The sequence below is a fragment of the Pleurodeles waltl genome, chromosome 8 (genome assembly GCF_031143425.1).
Source record: "Pleurodeles waltl isolate 20211129_DDA chromosome 8, aPleWal1.hap1.20221129, whole genome shotgun sequence".
Taxonomy (NCBI): domain Eukaryota; kingdom Metazoa; phylum Chordata; class Amphibia; order Caudata; family Salamandridae; genus Pleurodeles; species Pleurodeles waltl.
Genome location: NC_090447.1, coordinates 88,685,254 through 88,709,280, shown reverse-complemented (window position 1 = coordinate 88,709,280; position 24,027 = coordinate 88,685,254). Strand labels below are relative to the sequence as shown.

Here is a 24,027-nt window from a genome sequence, read left to right as displayed (position 1 = left end):
TAACATGTATGGGGTCTAGTCACAGGTATAACCCGACTTAAAATAGGATAAAGGGTTAATATGCCAGCTGCAGAGCACAACGTTCACCCTGCACACGTCCACCAAAGGTAGTAATAGATAACAAAGTTCAAGGCATCGTTACGCAAATGGAAGATTTGAACTACAAGTCCCAGAATGCAGTGTTCTGCTTACTTTAAAAAAAAAAAAATTGCTAGAGAAGTCACACCAGTTTGGGGGCGGGGGAGGGACAGGCAGCTACACCACCAATTATTTTCTTTGCTGCTTACATAGTACCCGTTTCAGGCACAGGCCAGGGTGCCCCTGGGCATGGGGGCGGCACAAAGCCTTCTCAGCCCTTCTGTCTCTTCAGCACTGCCCTGGGCAGCGGCCACAAGGGCTCTGCGGAGGGCGTGTTTGAGCTGGAAGTGTCTTGGATGAAAGTTTCCTCAGAGCGGAGCTGCTGTCGGGCTGCAGACGCACCGGGGTGGAGGAGGGAGTCCCACCGCTGCCGGCGGAGCGCTCCCTGCGGCACTGGGGAAGTAAGTGAACTCTGGGGGCGCGGGCGGTCAGCTGCTTTATGGGTGGGACTGCACATACATTGAAGCATTCATTCATTAATTCTACCCGGCCAGCTTATTCTCTTCTCAGTGTGTGGGGTCTCGAGGGCGCTGCGTGTTGAATGTCAGGTGTGCACCCTGACAGAGACACCACGCACACATTCACGCAACTGACACATGCACACCCATACACACACACACACAGCTCAAGTACACACTCTGCAGGCATCTGCAATCAACAAGCAGACGCAAAACACACCACAGATAGGCGTGACACGTGCACACCTACACACACTGGCCGATAATCGCATCTTGCAAACGCACACACGGTCACCTATATGAACAAATATGTAAACAGATATAAAGACATACAAACGTGCACCACACATGGCACTGGCAAACTACGTACAGATACATGCAACAGTTACACCCAAAGCACTGGCTTGGGCCATAGGTACACACACCACATTCACAGCAATCCACACATACGTGCTCACGCCACTTACGCACGCAAATATATGCGAACACACACCTGCAAAAACACTGACACTCCACATCTTTGCGCGCTGAACCCCCTCACAGACAGTAACGGCAGTCCATAGTCAGCACACAACACATGTTTAACCAAGCATTGGCAAAGACAATAGCTCTGATTTTAATGTGCAAAGTATGGAAACAGAATTTGCACATGACTGTGTTGGCAGATAAAAGATGTATCCTTAGGTTTAGCAAATGCTTGTTTATCAGTGTATTCGGAACACTCCAGTGTGCAAAATGCAAGTAATGATAAAAACTTTCCTAAAAAGCCTGCTGTGGTGCAAAATCAAAACAAAAGTGTTTGTTTTCTGTATTCATTACGTTTAGCTTAAACAAGTATGATGTGTAATGAGTCTGTTTACAAAGTGTGTTTTGCTATGCAAGGGCTCCACAGGAGGCGAGGAAGAGAACTCCCTAGGTGAAGGATAAGCCATCTTGATGTATATTTTAAAAAGTTAGTGACAATAGGTCGAATAAACTGCTGCATTGTCAGCCAGATCTTAAAAGTAATTGTTCAAAAACACATAGACAAATCACAGATACACACACACACACGCGCCCCACACACCCCCTACAAAGATATGAACAGCAAAAAGAAACCCCATACTTTCTATGAAGGATCCAATGGATGGAGATGTTTTTGCTAAATTGTTTCCCCTCCAAGTCAGACACACATAAACAAACATGACATCAGAACCCCAGACCACCATCTTCATACACACACCACAAACCCACAGTGGGCTCAAATACACCAAACCACGCTGACATCTATATGGAAACAGAGGCACATCACACACATATGCACACTCCACAAATAGATACATAAAACCAGAGAACATATCGCACATGAACAGACACTCAAATATAAGCAAACACACCACACAAAACAAGGTGTGTTTGTGTGCGTATATAATGTGTATGAAGGCGTGCATGTGTATGCACACTTGCACACCAACATACCCAGTGGGTGCACACACGCTCATATATACAAATACCCCTATATTACCTACTGGCGGTCGCCAATAGGTAGTTATAGTTAGGACCTGGTTTTTATAGAAAATGTATTTTTTGACTTTGCTTATATGTTTGGCACCGCTTGACGAATCTTCCTGAAATTTTTGAAAGAAAATTTGACGCTCACGTCTTGAAAGTTTCAGGGTGATCCCTCAAGCGGGGTCCGAAAAAAAGGGGGGGTCCCAAAACACGTTTCCCCCATGCATTTTTCTATAGGGATTTTGAACATCAAAAGCGCCCAAACCACTCGACGGAATTAAACCAAGTTTGGCAGAAAGGTACTTCTTGGTCCAGAAAACAACCTTTTTGTTATTTGGTACAAATCTGTTCAGTAGTTTTTTAGAAATGAAATAAAATCCAAACTTGTATATGTAGGGACAACAAGGCTCTGTGAATCCTCCTGTTCTTGTGCGGAGATCTGACTGGCTGACAACACTTCAACAAAGAAGTGTTGGCAGCCATGTTGGGACTCGGTTTCCGCTGAGTCTCACAAAAAAAATAAGAAAAGGGGCCAGGGTAGAGTCACCTGGGGCTTTAAACAAATAAAAGGTGGGGGCTGTGTGGCCCCCCCACAGCCCAGGGGACCACCGCCTTCCTGGGGCTTTAAACTAATATGATGCTGGGGGCGCGGCCACGCCTAAGCCCCAGGGACCACCATCTCCCCGGGGCAATGCTTGTTGGAGGGGGGCCAGGCTGCCCCCTCGTGGAGCCTGTAATGGCCCTGTGGACTGCCACCCTTGAGGGCTGGCTCCTTTTATGTCCTGGGGTGCCCACCCCCCGGGACATAGCTGTTTGCTTTTGCTTGGTGGGAGCTGACAGCTCCCACCAAGCAAATGCAATAAAAGGCTGCTTTCCGACAGTGAGAGCTGTCAAACAGCTCCCACTGGCAGAATCCGAGTTTTCCTCTGTTTCCCTGCTTGCAAATATGCATGCAGGGAAACAGATAAAAACATTGATCTAACAAAGAGAGAGCTGCTATTTAACGCAGCTCCTTGCTTGTGGGAGCAATGCCGGCTCCTGTAGGACATGGGATGCCGGTTAGGACCACTGGGGCCTTGAGGTTCTCCCTATGATCCCGTCACTCACTCTCTCTCTCTCTCTCTCTCTCTCTCTCTCTCTCTCTCTCTCTCTCTCTCTCTCTCTCTCTCTCTCTCTCTCTCTCTCTCTCTCTCTCTCTCTCTCTTTAGAGAGATTGTCATTGCAATGGTCTCTCCATGCAATTACTTCACAGTCAGACTAACAAGATGTTTGGTACGAATGTGATAGTTACGTTTGGGTGCAGAGTGGAACAGGGTCACTTCTGGGCTAATGGTCAAGTTCTTGTGCTGTCACTCAGTAGGCTGAAGTTCAAATCCTAGTATCGCTTGGCATTGTGTTTGTTTATCTACTAGTATTTTGGCTGTTAAACCTTCCTAGTGATGGAACATTCACGTTTCTTTCCAATCACATGCATGGGTTGACTGTCATGGATCATGGATATTCTTGGAAGCATCACAGTAAGGAGTCACTTATAGCCCAAAAGTTAAGGTCACAGACCCTAACCCAGGTGTGTCCATTGTCATTTTCCTTCTTTAATTTCTTTTAAACTTCAAACGTTTAAGGTTCATACTGAAAGGTGTTCTCACTCTTTTTAATTGACAAAAACAATTTTCTTTTCAATGTGTCCAGAAATATGTTATTCTAAGTATATCATTCCTCAAAGCCTGAATTGCTCTCTCAATCTCTCCCTTTGTCTCTCTCTGAGGGATGGGTGATTAGGTGGGGTTGGCCGTGCTCGGCAGTGGTTGGATTAACATATAGTAATGAAAATTACTGTATGGTAAAAAAGTAGAAATTCACTGAAAAAAAACAAAGGTTACAGGGACGTTATAGTTAGAAAATAGAATTAGAAAAAACATAGAAATTCACTGAAAAAAACAAAGGTTACAGGGACATTATAGTTAGGAAATAGAATTAGAAAAAACATAGAAATTCACTTAAAAAACAAAGGTTACAGGGACGTTATAGTTAGGCTCACATTTAAAACATACCAAACCATAGAAATTCAGCTGTTATAGTTAGAGTTATCTCAAGTAACTATAAATCATGCCCAGAGGTAACTATAATTCGCACCTACACCATGCACTGCTAATTACATCACAAATTACTGCACTCATGACATCTTTGACAACATCATTGATAAAATCAATGTAATTTTTGCAGCAAAGTTTTTGATTAAAAAACTGCCTGTCAGGGGTTGCGAGTTAATTATCTTGGGGCACGAGTTATAGTTACTTGAGATAACTAACTATATCAGGTGAATTTCTATGGTTCAGTATGTTTTAAATGTAAACCTATAATGCCCCTGTAACCTTTGGTTTTCTAAATGAATATATATGTATATATTATTGAGCAACACATTTATATCCATACAGGCACACACCAAGCAAAAAACACCAACACATACACAGGCTCAAAGTACATACTGCACAGAATACAGCAAGGGGCAGTAGCTCAGCCTGTTTCAAATATTAGCTAACTTAACTGTGAGTGACAGCAATCTGCTGTTTTGCAAAGAAAACGTGCGCACAAAATAGTTTCCTTTAGTACTGGAGACTACTATGCAAAAATGTGCTTTGTAAGGACAAAAACACAATTTTGTTTTTAGTCAATGTTTATTTTTTTAAATAAATTTGCGAGGGCCTGGAAGCTCCTCAAAAATAAATGTTAACAAAAAAAACCACGAAAGGACTAAAGAAGTGTTGGCAAAGCCAAAACGCTGGAAACCAAGACCACACCTAATTGGCTTTGCCAATGCTTGTTTTTTTTTTGTTATCACACATTCCTTGGCAGTGCACATGCTGCCTCGGTGGCTCTCTCGCTCTCTCCCTCTTTTTCCAAGAACGCTGGCCTTGCTCGCACATGCTTCTTGGCACATTCTTTCACATGCCAGTGCCAACAAGCATCGGCAAAGCCAATAGTTTGACATTGTTAAAGTTGTGTTCATTGTCAGTTATGCAGGCCGACACAGGAAGTCTTATCGTGTAACAGAGTATTTAACTTATATCAGAAAATTGCTTTTGTTTAGAGCCCCCACCTGCCTTATTTGAAGCTTCTTTGCCACTTGATATGAACCTGTCCCTGTGTTCAGATAATCTTGCTGTTTGAATGAGTGAAGGCTTTGGTTTATACCATGGAGGGAAATCGTGATAGTGAGATAGAGACTGAAGCCCTGAGTCATCTAGATACAGGAAGTGATTCTTACAACATCTGGCTCACATACATTTTATTTAATTGGGCAACAGTAGTCATAACAGACCCTGATCATAAACGTAATCTGTGAATTTTCAGCAAACAGCCTGCAGTGGTCTGTACAGGGAAGGTAATTGTACACCTGGAAATCTGCTGATTGTAGCACACTGCATCCTTCATGTGAGTGACTGGGTGGGACTGCTCCTGCCTGGGCTTGCAGTGACCTTAGATGATAACAGCAAGCTGGCCTCCCTTCCAGGTGCTCGCCACACAGTGTGGAGTCAGGAGGCAGAGATCTCAGGATGTCCCCTTCGGGTGTGAATAGTTCATTCAAGCCTTCTCCTGGCCCTTACATTCTGGTATTTACAGTCCTGCATTTATAACAGTCAGTGGCTTAACCTGGTCTGTAAGATTGGGTGGAGGGAGGTGGGGGTGAGGTTCATATTTTCCAACATATATGACAAGAAGGGCTCATGAGAAGGCTAAAAGGCCATTGGAATGGGAGACGAATGGGGTTTGGCAGGGGTGGTAAGTGAAACAAAACGCAATATTTTGTAAAATAACCAACATTTTTGGAGACTTTCAGAGCAGAGTGTGTGTGTGCGTTTTTGTCTGTGTTTATGTAAAAATATCTGGCGAAATGAGACAGACACCTCACCAGCGCGTACACTGAAGTGTACAGAGAATGCACTAGTTTTTAAGCCAATATGCACATGTGCAAAACAATATGGCCTCCCCAGTGCAAGAGAGCTCATGGCTGAAATGGTCTGGTCCATTGTCTTATGTTGTGGTGGACTAAAGCAAAATGTGAATGAGAGCAGAACAGACGAATGGATGAAGAGGGCTGACATAATGGCGTTCTATTTTATCTATATATATGTATGTATTTTTGATTTTGTTTTTATTACATGAGGCTGGAGAAACAAGTCAACATACCTCTATTCCAGACCTAACAATTCAACCCGGCCTGAATCTGCGTGCTGGTGGCGTATCCCGTCGCCTTTCAAAGAAATGGAGTCCTTTTTTGCTTCCCTTTGCCCGAACAAAGTTTTTCTTTTCTTTCCTGGACAATATTTTATAGCACATTGATATATTTTTCATTCTAAAAAAACAACGTCAAACGTGTTTCTTTTTTGTTGCAACACATGCAGTAATCACAAAAAGGGAGAAAACGTAAAGCTTCACGAAATTGCAAAATTATCAAAAGAACTTTGCGAAAGCGTCTATTAATTTACTCCTCAGCTTTGTTAGCTATCATTCACTCTCAAGAAGCGCCTGGTCCCCCCCGGGGAGTTCCTGTCGGGTGGGGTGCGGCAGCAATGTTACATCGGGAGTCAGCTGGCCACTCTTGCTGATGAGCCGCAGGCCGCGTGACCGTCTCTGATGACGTCATCAAAGGAGCCGGGGCAGGGTGGGATAGCATTGTTTATTAGTGACGTCATCAAAGGAGCCGGGGCAGGGTGGGATAGCATTGTTTATTAGTGACGTCATCAAAGGAGCCGGGATAGAATGGGATAGCGTTGTTTCTTAGTGATAGGGTGGAATGACATTATTAGTGACGTCATCAAATGAGCTGGGACAGGGCGGTATAGCAATGTTTATGTGGGTCTAATTAGCTGAGTCAGTATTTCCAGTGCAGGTGCCCCACAATGAGGAATACAGAGTCAGTGCAAAGGAAAGAAAGTGAGGCCCTTAACCTTTGACACACATTGTTAATCACACACATTTTCCCTCTCCCTAGCTGTCATGACTTCAGTGAAGGTTCAATTACCCCTCAGATTATGACAGTGACATGCAGTTAGTCCCGGCTGGTCTGCCAGTAGCGCTAAGCATGCTGGTACTTGTAGTTTCGCCTTCCTCTTTACGATTTAGGCCTGTAATTCAGGGCATGCGTAGCATAGCTGTCAGGTTTCACAGGTCCACGCGTGATGTGCTGCTCCAGTCTAGGGGTTTTCCTTTGAATTCTGGGACTTGTAGTCCTCTTTCATAATGGAATAGATAAAACTACAAAGCCCAGAATTCAAAGGAAGAATCTGGACTGGGCAGCACATCGCACATCGTCCCAGCACTGGGACAACAAAGGGGCAGTGCCAGTGACACTAAAGGACGAAGCAAGGTATAACAGCTCTGATCAGTAAGCAATTCAGTTTACATGCAAGAGGCTGGGTTTAAAAGTTGCATTTAATTTAGTCCCTTGCTGTCTGAATTTCTATGCTGATGAGTGTTGTCGTTGAAGTCTTTTCTACCCCTCAGCCTATGTAAAATTGTAGTCTTTCTTCTATGTTTCCTAAACGCCTCAATTTTTGTTTTTCAAAATCTGGTTACTTAATCACAGTTACAGCAGGTCTCCTATTATAACATGTTTTGGTCTCATCTTCCATAAATGGCCATTGGAGTTGTTGAAGTAAACGCTCTATCCCTTGGAGTCACCATAAATTACCGCAATAAACCAGAGGTTGATGTTAGCTGATGATTGCAGGTGGAGCCCCCAGCACTTTTTTGGGGGGACCGGGACATAATTTTAATCATCAGACTTTTACCCAGAACAAGAGAAATGCAGAAAAGGGGGAGAGAAAGGGACAAAGGGATGGAAAGCAAACTGCAAGAGTGAGAGAACGGGGCCGGGAGTGTCCGGTGACAGATGAGAGCGGTATTAGGAGGTGGAATCCACACCACACAGTCCTGGTATTGAGCATGTATTTTTTACAAGTTAAGCACTGCAGTAGCTGCTTACTTATCAGACCAGATCTCAGTTGTAAAGTGGGACAACACATATAGGCCCAGATTCTGGTAGGTGTCACGCAATGCAGCATCCAAAAGAGCCGCGCTGCGGGACAAGGAGAGAGCAGTCGAGCTCCATATTGATATAGAAATGGCTCTCTCCTCCCCCTAGCACCGGCACTGAAGTGTAAGGGTGTGTGCGTGAGTCTAGCATAGATTGTGTACAGGAAGGGTACCCTTCTGGTACAAAATACTGTGCCTAGACAAGTGCAAATGCTTTTCCCTCTTTGGATGTGTTCTGTACAGCGCAGCACACACGCAAAGTCAGAAAAACAGAGAGAAATTAAAACATTCCTCCGTTTTACGCCTGCTTTTAAAAGGTGTTAATTTTTTGGCACTAAACCCTTTCTTCTCATCTTTCAGAAAAGGGTTTAGCGTCAAAAAGTATGGGTGGTTGCACGTGTACGGCCGTGCACCACCCATGTGCCGCCCCCTTGACGCAAAGGAACGCAAAGGTGCTTTTTGCGCTGCTTTGCGTGACTTTGCCACACAAACCAATGCAAATACCTATTTGTGTTGGTTTGTGAAGGCCAAAATAAAAGTTTAGCATCGGTTTAGCGTTACAAAAGCAACGCTAAGCCGACGCTAGACCTTTGAGAAGCTGGGCCACAGTCTGCCTGTGAGATAACACAAATCTCGTGTGTGCTCCTCCAAACACGTCCTATCAGAATTTGAAGGTTACAGAGAATAGGTTACAGATTTATTGAGCAATCTCAGAGATAAACAGACAAACGCTGCCTGGTTTCACCTCAGAGCAAACAGCACAGCAGGTTCCATACGTGTTCAACTATAGAATGAATTAACTAACCCCACAGGGGTCGGTTCACAAAACCAAGCAACACCCGGAAGCTGCTGACGCCCGCTTCATATTGACAAACATTTCTGAATGTTCCCTAATGTCTACATGACTCGGGCGTCCCATCTTTAACTCCCTGGCAGTCCGCAGGCCCGGGTTAGTCAGAATGTCCATTTGCAGCTCTCACTGCTCGTGCAGCTGTAGACAGACCTTTCCGTGGACTGCTTATTAAGACGGGCATGCCAGTATCCCCTGTCAAATACACCACGTGCACCTGCTTCATGCCTGGCGACGTTCCATGCCAGGAAAGGATATTTGCAAAGAAAACTGGGGGGGATGTATTTCTAATTGACTTCCCTTGAAGCAGAGGCAATTTCAGGCGGGGGACAGCTAAAATAAAGAGACTCCCGCCTGAAACCGGTCTGTTGGCATGCACGCTATTTTTTTTGGTGGGGGTTTAAAAACTCAGTTTTGTCGTTGCACCATCCAGTGAAAGATGTTCACAACAGGTCTCAGAAGTCAAGCTGACATGACCAAACATAGGAATGCTCTAGAACGTGGGTACTCACAAACTTTTTCTCGGGGGCCAAAATTGCAGTATGGTTTGCGGCCGAGGGCCGCACTGAAGTGACAGCGGGGTGTGAGAAAGTAGCCTCTTTCTAGCCTTGTTACCCCCACTTTTGGCCTGTTTGTGAGTGTATGTCAGGGTGTTTTCACTGTCTCACTGGGATCCTGCCAGCCAGTGCCCAGTGCTCATAGTGAAAACCCTATGTTTTCAGTATGTTTGTTATGTTTCACTGGGATCCTGCTAGCCAGGACCCCAGTGCTCATAAGTTTGTGACCTATATGTATGTGTTCCCTGTGTGATGCCTAACTGTCTCACTGAGGCTCTGCTAACCAGAACCTCAGTCGTTATGCTCTCTCTGTACAAATTGTCACTAACAGGCTAGTGACCAATTTCACCAATTCACATTAGCATACTGGAACACCCTTATAATTCCCTAGTATATGGTACTGAGGTACCCAGGGTATTGGGGTTCCAGGAGATCCCTATGGGCTGCAGCATTTCTTTTGCCACCCATAGGGAGCTCTGACAATTCTTACACAGGCCTGCCACTGCAGCCTGAGTGAAATAATGCCCACATTATTTCACAGCCATTTTCACTGCACTTAAGTAACTTATAAGTCACCTATATGTCTAACCTTTACTTAGTAAAGGTTGGGTGCTAAGTTACTTAGTGTGTGGGCACCCTGGCACTAGCCAGAGTCCTCCCACATCGTTCAGGGCAAATTCCCCGGACTTTGTGAGTGCGGGGACACCATTACACGCGTGCACTACACATAGGTCACTACCTATGTGTAGCTTCACAATGGTAACTCCGAATATGGCCATGTAACATGTCTAAGATCATGGAATTGCCCCCTCTATGCCATCCTGGCATTGTTGGCACAACCCCATGATCCCACGGGTCTGTAGCTCAGACCCGGGTACTGCCAAACTGCCTTTTCAGGGGTTTCACTGCAGCTGCTGCCAACCCCTCAGACAGGTTTCTGCCCTCCTGGGGTCCAGCCAGGCTTGGCCCAGGAAGGCAGAACAAAGGACTTCCTCAGAGAGAGGGTGTTACACCCTCTCCCTTTGTAAAAAGGTGTGAAGGCAGGAGAGGAGTACCCTCCCCCAGCCTCTGGAAATGCTTTAATGGGCACAGATGGTGCCCATTTCTGCATAAGCCAGTCTACACCGGTTCAGGGACCCCTCAGCCCTGCTCTGGCGCGAAACTGGACAAAGGAAAGGGGAGTGACCACTCCCCTGACCTGCACCTCCCCTGGGAGGTGCCCAGAGCTCCTCCAGTGTGCTCCAGACCTCTGCCATCTTGGAAACAGAGGTGCTGCTGGCACACTGGACTGCTCTGAGTGGCCAGGGCCAGCAGATGATGTCAGAGACTCCTTCTGATAGGCTCCTTCAGGTGTTGCTAGCCTATCCTCTCTCCTAAGTAGCCAAACCCTCTTTTCTGGCTATTTAGGGTCTCTGCTTTGGGGAATTCCTTAGATAACTAATGCAAGAGCTCATCAGAGTTCCTCTGCATCTCTCTCTTCACCTTCTGCCAAGGAATCGACTGCTGACCGCGCTGGAAGCCTGCAAAACTGCAACAAAGTAGCAAAGAAGACTACTGCAACTCTGTAACGCTGATCCTGCCGCCTTCTCGACTATTTTCCTGGTGGTGCATGCTGTGGGGGTAGTCTGCCTCCTCTCTGCACTAGAAGCTCCGAAGAAATCTCCCGTGGGTCGACGGAATCTTCCCCCTGCAACCGCAGGCACCAAAGAACTGCATTACTGGTACCCTGGGTCTCCTCTCAGCACGACGAGCGAGGTCCCTTGAATCCAGCAACTCTGTCCAAGTGACTCCCACAGTCCAGTAAATCTTCAGTCCAAGTTTGGTGGAGGTAAGTCCTTGCCTCCCCACGCCAGACTGCATTGCTGGGAACCGCATCTTTTGCAGCTACTCCGGCCTCTGTGCACTTCCGGTGGAAATCCTTTGTGCACAGCCAAGCCTGGGTCCACGGCACTCTAACCTGCATTGCACGACCTCCTGAGTTGTCCTCCGGCGTCGTGGGACTCTCTTGTGCAACTTCGGGTGAGCACCGTTTCACTCCTCTTCGTAGTGCCTGTTCCGGCACTTCTCCGGGTGCTGCCTGCTTCTGAGAGGGCTCCTTGTCTTGCTGGACACCCCCCTCTGTCCCCAGATGCAATTGGCGACATCCTGGTCCCTTCTGGCCCACAGCAGCATCCAAAAACCCTTACCGCACGATTTGCAGCTAGCAAGGCTTGTTTGCGGTCTTTCTTCAGGAAAACACTTCTGCACGACTCTTCATGACGTGGGACATCCATCCTCCAAAGGGGAAGTTTCTAGCCCTTGTCGTTCTTGCAGAATCCTCAGCTTCTACTGCCTAGTAGCAGCTTCTTTGCACCCACAGCTGGCATTTCCTGGGCATCTGCCCATCTCCGACTTGCTTGTGACTTTTGGACTTGGTCCCCTTGTTCCACAGGTCCTCTCGTCTGGAAATCCATCGTTGTTGCATTGCTGGTGTTGGTCTTTCCTGCAGAATTCCCCTATCACGACTTCTGTGCTCTTTGGGGAACTTTAGTGCACTTTGCACTCACTTTTCAGGGTCTTGGGGTGGGCTATTTTTCTAACCCTCACTGTTTTCTTACAGTCCCAGCGACCCTCTACAAGGTCACATAGGTTTGGGGTCCATTCGTGGTTCGCATTCCACTTTTGGAGTATATGGTTTGTGTTGCCCCTATCCCTATGTTTCCCCATTGCATCCTATTGTAACTATACATTGTTTGCACTGTTATCTAAGACTATACTGCATATTTTTGGTATTGTGTACATATATCTTGTGTATATTTGCTATCCTCATACTGAGGGTACTCACCGAGATACTTTGGCATATTGTCATAAAAATAAAGTACCTTTATTTTTATTATATCTGTGTATTGTGTTTTCTTATGATATTGTGCAAGTGACACTAGTGGTACTGTAGGAGCTTCACTCGTCTCCTAGTTCAGCCTAAGCTGCTCTGCTAAGCTACCATTTCTATCAGCCTAAGCTGCTAGACACCCTATACACTAATAAGGGATACCTGGGCCTGGTGCAAGGTGTAAGTACCCCTTAGTACTCACTACAAGCCAGTCCAGCCTCCTACAGGGGGTGGGGAGGGGGCGGGGCTTATAGGGGGCACAACCACCCGCCCCCTTTTTCAAAACATTACTAAACACACACAGCGCCATCTGCACACAGCGCCATCTGCTCTCACCCCTACCCCAGTATCACACACAGCGCCATCTGCTCTCACCCCTACCCCAGTAACACACACAGTGCCATCTGCACACAGCGCTATCTGCTCTCACCCCTACCCCAGTAACACACACAGCGCCATCTGCTCTCACCCCTACCCCAGTATCCCACACACAGCGCCATCTGCTCTCACCCCTACCCCAGTAACACACACACAGCGCCATCTGCTCTCCACCCTACCCCAGTAACACACACACAGCGCACACACACAGCGCCATCTGCTCTCACCCCTACCCCAGTAACACACACACACAGCGCACACACACAGCGCCATCTGCTCTCACCCCTACCCCAGTAACACACACACAGCGCACACACACAGCGCAATCTGCTCTCACCCCTACCCCAGTAACACACACACAGCGCACACACACAGCGCCATCTGCTCTCACCCCTACCCCAGTGACACACACAGTGCCATCTGCTCTCACTTCTACCTCAGTAACACACACACAGCGCACACACACACAGCGCAATCTGCTCTCACCCCTACCCCAGTAACACACACACTACATTAAAAACAAATAAATAAATAACCAAAGAGCCTTACCTGCCTCAATAAAGCACTGTAAAGATGCCACAAATGTAGAACGGCAGGCAGGCAGGCGGGCAGCAGACGTGGAGACGGTGACAGGAAGCATACGAAAAAGCCCCGTAAAAGTTAGCTGCAAGCGCTAACTTTTATGGGGCTTTGGCTTCCAGGATCGTCACGGAAACGCCCTAAATAATGGCTGCCGTAGGTAAACATAGAGGAGGGCCGCGGGAGCATGCGCAAAGAAGCCACAATTGCGCATGCTCCCGCGGCCCTCTTCTATGTTTATATACTGCGGCCATTATTATATGGCGTTTCCTGTACGTGTCCGCGGGCCGCCAAGGAAGGTCCGTGGGGCCGCTGGCGGCCCGCAGGCCGTACTTTGAGTAACGTCGCTCTAGAATGTTTTTTGGGGATTGCTTTTTTATGTATTCTATACTGAATATTAGAACATTGGAATGTTAGGAGCTCCATTGGAGACGATGGAGTGCTCTGGGCTTTTACTGGCTGGTAAAAGCCCGGGAGCGTCAACATTCCAATGTTCTATGTTCACAGCAATAGCTGTGAGCAAAGACCTCACGGAGCCCGAGGGGATTTTAATCCCTTCGGGCTTCGTGAGGACTTTGCTTTATTTAGTAGAACATTCTGACTTCTAGTGGCAGAATGTTCTGATAGCCTTAGAGCCTGCCGAAGCGAGCTGTACTGGTAATTAAAGGCCCGCTCCCTTGTCAAAGGCCCGAGCCGAAGGCTCGGGCCTTTAATGCGTGAGCGGGCCTTTAATGGCCAGTAGAGCCCGCTACTGCAGGCTCTAAGGCTATATTAGAAGCAGGCGACCCAATGAAAGCTTGAGCCCGGCTTGAGCCTGAAGCCTGACTCTACCTCAGCTCGTAGTCCTGTTGGGATCTCAAGCCCATAACAAGCCAATCTTCAAAGTGGCTTCTGCATGCCACTCTCCCTTTCCCCAGGATGTGGCCTTATGGCCAGACTTCTTGTCTACGCAACTGAGGCACCATGTTCGAGTCTCAGCATTGGCTCAGCATCCTGAGATTCTGGGCAAATCACTTAATCTCCCCTTGTCTACAAACAATTATTGTTACCTCGTGCTCACCTGAAGTGCTCCAAAACCTTCTGATCAAGTCTGTGCTATATAAAAACTGCAGAAAAAATGCACAAAGCTGTAAAAACAGTGTTATATAAGGAAAAATAATGAGATAACCATTTAGTAGCTGATTTGTACAGAATGAAACAAGAAAACCTGGACAAGTTGCTTAAATTGTGTGATATTAGGAAGATATTTTATTTAAAAAAAATATTTTCCTTAATTTTTGCGTATGAAAGTACTTCGAAATGTGAGAGTCCAAAATACTAGTTGTACTAAAACCTTTTGTGTTTGATTTGATAGATTATAATGTTGCTCTATAACAATCTGGACTACCTACAGGGTTTACATGACCACTGTCTTACCTCTTAGTTCACCAAGTTCATGTTTAAAATCTGTCATGGTTTAAGACGTACTTCTCAGTTCAATGTGCTATAATGTGATGTATCAACGTCAAAGCTTCCACGCTAAATAATTAAACTTTTTTGAATTTTTTAAAAGACTTTATTATATTTTACGTGAAGTTTGTTGTATGATTTGTATAGCACGAATTTACTAAAGCTCAGCTCGTGCATGGGCTCTAAGAGCAAAGTCAGACCCATGGCTCAACGAAATGTACGTAATGATGATTGTACTGCCATCTATTGGGCAGTGCACGGGATGGAATGATGAGGAGAATGGGTTCTGGAACATAGGGTACGGTGGTTGGCCTTTTTAAAGGGACAGTGAAGGGTCCTTTTTCTGTCCTCCTGCCAAGTGAGTAAAGACTGAAAATCTTACTTGTGTACCACATCTTTATACAAAGATAAGACTATGAGGGCATTTCCAATATTTGCCATAGCGGACACTCACACCTCAATTTCTGCAGCCAAAAACACCCACCATTAGGAATAATATGTCAGCAAAAAGTCCAACCAAGTTGTGTATTTTCCACTCTAGAATAGGGCCTCTAAAATGGAAAAATCATCAAAAATCCACAGATCATGTTTCTGTGATTAAGGGTCCGTCATTGGTGCAGGATGGGCTTTGATAATGAATAGTCCCCACAATCAAACTCTTCTGTTACTCATGCAAACCAGTACAGGCTGGATCACCACAACATGTTTTTTCTAGGCCAAAGGCAGTCAGGGCAGTCTAGATGCAACCATCTCAGCAGTCTTTAGAAGCACTGCCTATCAGGCTGACATTTGTCAGACCAGTTCACGACTACCATAGGACAAGCTTCTACCGTCAAAGAATCACCTTCAAGCCACTTACACCAAGCCAGTCCTTACCAAAGAAGGCACAGTCCTGATCCATAAAGAGATCTGACAAATGTAATTTATACCCCTTAGGACCTTAGCATAGTTCATCTCTCTAAGTGCCATCCATACTTTTCACCATATTAGGACTGGGCGCGGTAGAGCACTATTGATGTAGGAATGCCTGCTACAGACCATCCAGACAGATCTCTGTCTTTTCTCCTCCGCTAATGGTCAAGATATCTAACGTAGATGGTCTCAATCAGGATAATATTGCAAGAAGGTGGGTTTGAAATCCTCTAGCACTTACCCCAAAATCAATGAGGGACCAGCAGAGGAACTCAGCGGAGCCTGCCAATATACTCTGAGCGTGCGCTCTCTCTCTCACATCCTCCTTCTACCACAAGCCTAGCAACCCTGAGATGAGATAAGCAGGGGCGTAGCTCCAAGGGGGGTGTTACACACCCCCTAAAAATGTATTCTGAAGTAAATAGTTGGGTACAAGCACATTCAGTCGGGTAATGTGAAGTGTCTGTCAGATTTCCCTTGGGATTTCCCCATACTGACAAAAACAGACACTCTTTCGCATACTGAGTTTTAAGTACCCTTAAAGTCTGCATTCCTCTATCTTGATACTACCCTTTAAGCCCCCCCCCCCCCCATGTCCTGCTTCTTAGATATTGTGTTTTTAGGTCGAGCGCGAAAGCGCTCTGACATGTTGTAATCTATCTGTGGGCTTTTACCCATGCTCACCTCCCGCCCATCACTAAAACTCGGTCATATGCTTGCCTTTCAAAACTCCTTTGTTATCATTGGTAAACGCTTTATGTTCGTCCCTTCTCGGGCGGTTTTGTTACCGCCTTGGCCATCAACCCTGATACAGGAATAATTGCACGTTTCCAGATATGTTTGACGGTGAGCAAACTTATTTTTCTTTTTGTGTCTCTCCATCACACTCATGCTCATGGCAGCCAATGAGCTTTGAATCGGCTCACTTATGTCAACTGTTTTACTTTTCATTTTATGTGGCAAGAAAAGCCCAGTTAGGAATTTAGAACGCTAATAGCTCTAACTCGAGCCAATGCACGATCCATTGCATTGCAAATGCTTGTTTATAAGATGTCCCAGCTTGATTGTTGGGAAATCTGAAGCTAACACAGCCCCAATCTTACTGGCCAAGTGAAGCCCCTGAAGATAACTGTCAAGGCCAGACTAGCGCACAGGGCATCAGGAATTTCCCTGGGAGGCTGGAAGGGTGGAGGGCCACTTTTGTTACTGGGGGGCTGTTTTGTGGCAGTGCAACTTTTTTAAGAGCACTGCAGAGTTTATTGAATATCCAACAGTCTTCAGGCAACAATAAAAGTGCCAAGATAATTCTGGTGATTAATGAACCTGCTGGAGAGAGATCAGAGCTTTGTCTAATGGCAATGTTGACTCATCTAAGGTATTGCAGAGGGTTAATATGCTTGTTGCAAAGAACGAGTACTATGCAGGTCACAGAACAGTTTTTGTGTATAGCTTAGTGGGATACTGCTTTTGTCACAGAGATCCTTTTGTTACTTTGCAGTTCATATTGTCCGAATGTAGCACAGTGAGCTATGAACTGCCATCAAAGAGCTGCATGCACACTGCACGGTGCAGACAAGAAAGTTATGTTTTTTTCCCCAGTCTTTGATTATCCTAATTTTGCTTACAAAAGGTTTATTTGGGTTGAAATAAATTATTAGTAAAGTCAACTCTAACCATTGTGTTATTTTCTGAATTCTGCATTTCTACTTCCGCAGACCAAGCACTCTTAAAAATGCCTACCAGCATGGATGTCATGAATCCTACACCTTGTAGCCCACTTTGTCTTTTGTAACATTTTCTATACACTGATTTACACACGTATGATTCATTGTCTCTGTATACATGTGTAATGTAAAGTGCTCCGACACCCTTACCCCGGTAAAAGAGGCGCTATAAAACAAATTAAATACCTATGAGAGAGGGGCACTGTGAGAGGGTACTGGTGAGCGAATCAAGGAAGCACCCAAATAAAGACTGCCATATCCTGGTGCACTGTAAGGTCATCATTTACAATGCTTTAAAAACGAATACAATTGAATATATAATGAAAAATGTGTTGTACAGTGCACAGTTTTTGCCATTTTTTCCCAAATTTTCTTGGGAGGTAGAACCCCCTAATAAGCCCCATTGTAGTGGTCCGGCTCGCTCGCTATGTGCCGTATGGGGGCTGGGCTGACAGAATTTGCCAGGGCTGCTTTGGGTTCCCAGCCTGGCCCTGATAACAGCATCATTATGGTCACTTATGCAGTGAGCCTCAAATTAAAGAATACCAACCTTGTCCCACTAGAAATGTCTGTCCATGTAAAGCACTGCTCATTCACAATACAAAGACACTTTCCAAATATATTCACACTATGTGTAACACCCTTCCAACCAACCACTCCACCATGGAGCAGTGTGATCCTTGTTTGATCATCCACTTCAGCATTCCACAATGGGGCATGAACTGTTACATAAGTGCAATTCTCACACAATAAAATATCTAGGGGGAGCAACTGATCCCACTTTGGTTCTGATTCCAGTTTTGCATTGTAACCCCTGTACTTTAATAAATGGCCCTTTAAAAGTGAGTAAGCCTCCATTGTTTGCTGGTTTATGGGTGTGTCAGTCTGTTATCATTCATTGTTGCTACACTGAGTGTTTAGTACAAATGTATGAGAAAAAAACACCCTGTGACTTGTCACATGGATGAAAGTTCCTGTGATGTCACTTATAGGCCTTGAAGCAATCTCCATAAATTACCACCCCCTAAAATTATATGACAGTTTGAGAGCATTATGTGTAATTACAAGCTGTGCCTAAGAAAGTGTTGGTCTGGTTTCTTGTGTGACTTTTCTGGTTGCTGGAATACAAACCATACAACACTTACTCAGAGAACTGCAGAAGAACTGTCCACACAGAAAATGTATATCTTGCAGACATATAATCTTGCAAAATGTCATATTTTGCAACATGGAGAAATGTTGCACATTTCACATAGTACAAAATTAGGGAATTATGCAATATTACACCCGTGCACGCAGTATCATGTTAAGGACTTTGGAGGTCCCTGGCAAGAAATATTTTGGGGCCCATGTTTGGAAAAACGTTGCATTTTACTACCCATTTTGTGTGCCAATGCAAACCCTGTGTTAATGAACAAAATTGAATAGTACATTAAGAGCTGAGATACAGAAATCTGCATCAGTGAGCTAGAGAGAAAGTTCCCTTTCACAGCGGGCCCCTGGAGGGTCGGAGCCCTGGGAAAGTGTCCACTTTGCTCATGCCCTAAAACATCTCTGCATGTAAGGGGAATTACACTGGCCCAGTCACTTCCAGTCTTGTCACCAACGTAAAACTGGCCTTTAGTGTCTCCTTCACTGGACTTATGTTGCCAGGGAAACGAGGCAGCTGCTACAGTGTCCGAAATGTAATATTGATCAATTATTGAACACGTTAGTAGGGCGATAGCTCCTGTGTGATCTCAGGGTGGGTGTATTTATGGTGAGACCTGCCCACCAGCAAACACTGCGTTTTGGAGCTTCTGTGAGTGTTTCCACATGCAGGAGGGATGCTTGGGTCCCCATTAACTGATTGTGAAATTAAAGATGGATTCCAAACACAGGCAGGCATGACCAAGCATGTACCCCTCAGTGGGGCTGGAGCAAGGATCTCAGCTGTTCATCAGTTGCTGAAGTTTTCTTCAGATAACATGGCCTGTCTCAGTTCGGCCAGCTGCCTCTGTGGTCAGTCTGCTTTCTTCCAGAGTTTGCCATTTAGTTGAGAATGTCACCCTGAGGTCAGCAGCCCCTGACATGCCAGCTACAAATACCAGGCGTGCCTTTGCATGTCAAGGCTCCCAAGCCATTTCCTCTCTGTCTGGGCTGGAAACTGCTGTTTCTGTGACAATAATATGTTCAAAGAATTCAAACCAAATCCTGAGGAAGCAATGAACAGGCCAAGGGCCTGTTTTTTAGATTCGGTAAAAGAGAAGCAAATAACACAACCGGTTATGTGGAAATCATTGCAGAAGACCGAATATATTTTGTTATATCTGCATTGTTCAACAGATCAGCTGAGTTATTGCTTGTCCCTTACCCGGACCTAGTGGGGCCAACCATCCCGCCTTTTGAAGGTTTGTCTTGCAATCATGCTTCCTGTACAGAGCGACTGTAGACACCAGTGCTTAATTTGTAAATAAAAAGGTGCTGGTGCCCAAAGCCCTCCTCTGAAACACGCGGCTGCTGCATTTAAACGTGTGAACACGAAAGACTGAAGCGGCGTAATCCTGAAGCCATCTCGGGCCTCCTCAATCCATATAAAGCCACTCCCTGCCACTTCAGCTCACTCTTGCAGTTTTCTCCTTACTCCCTTTGTGACGCTTTTTCTTTTTTCTCTTCATCCATCTTTCCCATATGTGTCTTTTGCTCGCAGCAAATGCTTTAGGCCGAAGAATAAGCCCTGGCCCTCAAAAATAAGTGCCGGTGCTCAGAACCGGAAACCGCAAGCACAAATTAAGCACTGGTGGACATGCCCCTTGTTCTCCCTTTTGCAGGTTTGTCTTGCCGTCATGCCTTCTGTCTCACTTCCTGCACATAGGCACTGTGGACCCACCCCATGTCCCCCCTTTTGCAGGTTTCTCTTGCCATCATGCGTCCTGTCCCGCTTCCTGTACAGAGAGGCTGCGGACACACTGCGTGTCCCCCCTTTTGTAGGTTTGTCTTGCCATCATGCGTCCTGTCCCGCCTCCTGTACAGAGAGACTGTGGACACACCGGTGTCCCCCCTTTTGTAGGTTTGTCTTGCCATCATGCGTCCTGTCCCGCCTCCTGTACAGAGAGACTGTGGACACACCGGTGTCCCCCCTTTTGTAGGTTTGTCTTGCCATCATGCGTCCTGTCCCGCCTCCTGTACAGAGAGACTGCAGACACGCCCTTGTCCCGCCTTTTGCAGGTTTGTCCTGCAATTGTGGCTCTTGCCCGCTTGCCACACAGACGCCATGTGGGGGTGCCCTTTGTCCCGCCTTTTAGCTCCCTCCCCCTTTAAATCCTCAGAAAGGGCAAGCAACTCTCACTCTTTCATTCCTTTATGAGCTGTAAAAGAGGTACCTGTCGGTGGCTGGGAGGAGGGAGCTGAGCGCAGAGGGCTCCTTCATAATGCAGCTTTAGGAGGATGTTCACCTTATAGAGATGAATATCCAACCACCACCCGCAGATAAACAGCCCTGAATGTGCGAATGAAAATCACACCGGAGACCCATCCTTGGAGTGCGCCCTTGGTGTTTATTTCTTATATGAATCCTGTTTCAAAGTTACAGCAGATCAGTCGCCAGAGACACAGGGAGAAGGTGATTTGCCCAAGATCAGTTTCTGAAGATAGTGGGACGAAGACTGGCACACAGCAACTTGCTATAACTGCTATACATGTGTATACAGATGTCAAGTATCCTTGCTCCATGGCTGAAACATACCCACTGATCGGGTCCTGTGGCATCTGCTGGTTACTGGACAGTATGCATGGTAGATACTGAGATTCACCCTTGCCATTACAAAGTGCAAGACTACTTTATTCTGTTTGGATAACAGAGTTGTTCATATTCTTAAACGTGTCTCTCAAAAGTTCCAATAGCACGCAGCCATAGCTTACTCTACAAGGTATTACTTATCAAATACAGTAATAACAGTTATCACATTTAGTAATCTGAATCTCCAGCCGAGTTATATATTTTTAGATGGCCTGATTTAGACTGAAACACACAAATGTGCTGCATGATTCATATTCCCCACCAACAAAAGTTTTCTTATGTCTTAGCATGCGCAATGTGTCTCTGCAAGTGATAATGGAAAGTTGTCCATCCTACCTATAATTGTCATTTAAGACCATATGGTCCATTGCAAAATGGCGCCAAACTCTAATAATTAACTGCGGGGAAATCCTTATGCACCCACCACAGCTCAGCAGCTTCTATAGCAGAAATGGCTGGCAGACTACTGCACATGCGCATAGTAGGCTAAATTTACATGAATGTAATCAGACATTTGCTCCACTAGGTGTTATCTTGCTTTTAAAATAAATTTCTGACTGACATGTTACTCGTTTGAGTTACCATTTATGCTTGTGTAAATATGCGTAGGGTGCATTTAGTATGCTTGAGTGTAACGCTAAAGTAAACATGCACTTATGCTTTTTTTCACTACTTAATTGACGTAGCAAGTCTTGTAAAAAAAATCAGATGGAGCAGGGGGAGCCATGTATGTTCATCTCCTCTCTTCTTCCCTTCAGGGCATAATGTTTCCAGACCTGAGATTTCATTTGGCCACCTTTATGCTTTCTGGAATAGTAGTGCTGGTTTGCTAACACAATAAGATGTGCTAGAAAAGTGCTGACAACTGGAAACATGCTATTCTGATGCATGGGTGGAGGTGGAAGCACTAAAACATGGGCTCGCACTGTATTAAGGCCGTTTTAAGTAGTTGCTTTGTAACACTAAAGTAAATTGCCGCAAGAGGGCGCCAGTAAGCAACTTACAGCATGAACAATGTCTTGTGGCGTCGGAGAGGGAGCACATAATGGAAGCAAATCCCTGCTCTGGAACTAACAATACCTCAGATTTCTGTATTAGAACAGGTAAGATATGATCAAAGTTTTAGGTGCCAGTAATTAAACAGGCTGCTGATTATAAAATGCCATTTCGCTGAGCCAAGTATGAAACAAAAAGGCCTCCGAGCATAGCCCTTCTGTCAGTCACACCTGGAAAGAATCAGGAAGTGTAAGCTTGAAAGTAGTTTAAGGAAGAGTACAAAGGCTTAAGTTTCACAAACAATATTGTTGAAAGCCGAAGTGTTTATGTACAGCAGGGATTTGGGATTTTGAATTATGATCTCAGTCACTGAAGGAAAAATATTTGTAGGTAGTAAGAGCTAAGAGTCAGCCCTTTAATTGGCTAGAATGAAGATGAAATGAGGAGAAACTCAGTTTTGGTGGCGTTAAGTGCAGGGTACAATACCATGGGCACTGGACAAACATCTGAGAAGACCTTGAGATGTATCAGGGTGTCATCTACGTACTAGTAGAATGAAATACACAGTCCATACACCAGTTCCATGAGACTGTACACATTGTTCGACCACTTGGGCACTCAAGACGTCACGTGGAAGAAGCTCCAAGTGGACGAATGCATCAGTACACTCAAACTACATCCGGTTCGGCAATAGGTGACTTGAGAATACGCCAGTCAGGCATCTGTGAGTAGTTAGAATGTTAATCTAGCAAGGCGTGGGGGCAAAGATATCCTCCCGGGTCTTTAGCTAGGAACCAAAACCGCTGCCCCTTCCCTCTTCAAGTGCAGTGTGAGCCTGCACTACATCATCACAAGGGAGGGTATTTCACCATCCTTGCTGCTTCCAAAATCTTCCACCTGAAAGTCAAAAAGTGCAGACCGCCCCCAAGGCTGGCAGTGTTAGTTCCGTCCCAAGACAATAGAGAGGTATTAGGGGAAATTGGGCGGTCCAGCACACATCCCCCCTTCCTTTACTAAATTATCTGGTGAGTGTGCTGTTCCGTAGGTATGTCAACACATCACTGGCGTTGGTTTTACAGGTCGGACATTAGAGGCATGCTCTTTTGGATGTGTAGCCCCTCACCCACTGGCGTGGCATGCTTCATCATCGGGCTGTGCTCCTCGCTTGACGGGTGCTGCCATGCCCAGCGGGCCCCTCAAGAGGGGTGCTTTGCCGGAGGTCTTTTGAACTCAAGCTGTTAAGAGTTAAGCCGGTGAGTTATGCCGTATGCCAAGATCTGGAAGGCGGTTGGTACATTAGGAAAAGGAATTCAATTTGGCTATGAGTTGTTGAGGCCACAATTTATTATGTTGTGTGCCTCCTTCAGGAGCTGTGCTGGCCTGGCACATGTTTCCTAATGGGACCATATACTATGCAGACATAGATTCCCTAATTCATGGAGACCCATTGCATGCGCATGGGTGAATGATGCTCTGGGATGACCCTCCACCTGCCCCTGCCCCTCTGTGATACTGAAATCTCATTTGAGGAATGCTCTGCCTGGGACTGAAGTAGCCAGGTCTGTAATGATGTTACTGGTCACTATGAAGTGCAGCATTCGCCCAATAGAGACATCTGGGGCTGAAGCAAACTAGCCAACACAGGCACTAGCTCTAGTCCCCTAGTGTGGAAAGGAGGAGAGTTGGGCCTTTAGCTGTTTTTCTAAAAACAAATATCAAATTGGTTTGTTATTCTTGGCAAAATAAAGCAAAAACGTATTGGAACTTTGACAGTTGATGAGACTCAACAGATCTCAGAATTGGTGGAATTTG

At 45.7% G+C, this 24,027-nt stretch overlaps 1 protein-coding gene across 1 annotated transcript in view; it reads left to right on the top strand.

The window, feature by feature from the left end:
• Positions 1-404: 404 nt before the first annotated feature.
• Positions 405-24,027, top strand: part of KCNE3 (potassium voltage-gated channel subfamily E regulatory subunit 3) — a 72,025-nt gene continuing 48,402 nt past the window's right edge. Inside the window, exon 1 of the mRNA XM_069203802.1 lies at positions 405-539. The gene's annotated coding sequence lies outside the window, so the exon portion shown is untranslated. The remainder of the gene's footprint in view (positions 540-24,027) is intronic.